The sequence below is a fragment of the Elephantulus edwardii genome, unplaced genomic scaffold, assembly GCF_000299155.1.
Source record: "Elephantulus edwardii isolate Elephantulus edwardi_28Jun2011 unplaced genomic scaffold, EleEdw1.0 scaffold00001, whole genome shotgun sequence".
Taxonomy (NCBI): Eukaryota; Metazoa; Chordata; class Mammalia; order Macroscelidea; family Macroscelididae; genus Elephantulus; species Elephantulus edwardii.
The window spans coordinates 40,891,084-40,892,371 of NW_006399751.1; positions in this window are offsets into that span (position 1 = coordinate 40,891,084).

Sequence of the window (1,288 nt, forward strand, 5' to 3'; positions counted from 1 at the left end):
CCTACTTTTACTGTTAGTGTGATTCTGTGTATTCCTTCCATCTTCGTTTGTCCTCCCTGCATTGTTTAATATTTTACCCAGAAAAATCCTTCAGCACAGTATCTCATCACTTACGTTTTTCTTCTTTTAGCTTAAAGAAATGCTGAGCATTCATTCTCTTTTGATTTTCTGGTTTTCAAATTCCAGATCTTTATTTCATTCTCATACTTGTCTTTTTGCGCCACTTTTGAGATCTTCTGTTCAGCTCTTATTTCAACTTTTTCTCCCTTTCACTTTAGCTACTGTATGCGGAAGAGTTGAGTTCCAGAGTCTCTTCTGATATCCCCTCTTTTCTTTCTTTCTTGTATTTTAAATGCTTTTTTTTGTTTAATATATAATTTCCTTGATGCTATTTCATACCTTATCTGGCTTGTGTTCAGTAAGTGTTCAATTCGTCAAACTGATTCTTGAGAGAGTCTCTAAATTCAGGTGGGATATACTCAAGGTAGTACTTATGTTCTGGTGGACTTGTTTTAATACTTGTCAGCTTCAACTTGAATTTATATATGAATATCTGATGGTCTATTCTGCAGCTGATCACTGGTCATGTTCTGATTAATGATTTTAAGCTTCTTCATAATTTCTTTCCATAGAAAGATTCCTACACATTTCATTTGACAAAGTCTACCTACATTTTTAGGTGCTGTAGAATCTACTATAACACACAGCAATACTGTGGACAATAGATTGGAACCTTGCCCTCTTATCCTGTGTCATCTTCATGGTCTCTGACATCTTTGAACCTACTGTCAAAGTCATTGTATCATGTCATTGAGGGTGGTTCTCTCTTGCATAGACCCTCTATCTTTCCCAGAATAATGTCTTTTCCCAAGGTCTTGTCCCTCCCAATAACATGCACAGAGTATATGAGATGAAGTTTCACCATCCTCGCCTCTAAGAAGTACCCTAGTTGTACTTCCTCACAGATTTATTCTTTCGGTAATTCATGGTATGTATAGTCAGTACTCTTTGCCAATACCACAATTCAAAGGCAACAATTCTCCTGACATTCTTATTCATTGTCAAACTTTCATATGCATATGAATTGAAAATACCACAGCTAAATCATGCACACTTTAGTCTTTAAAAATTATATCAGGATGGCGGTGGAGGCAGAGACAGTGTGGTGAGCTGCAGGAGCAGCAAACCACTTAAAGCAGGGCCACTATGGCCTTCTACAGACTTCGGCTTATTGATAATTGAACAATTAAACAGTTGATGACTGGCCCTCAGTGAAGATCGAGGCTCA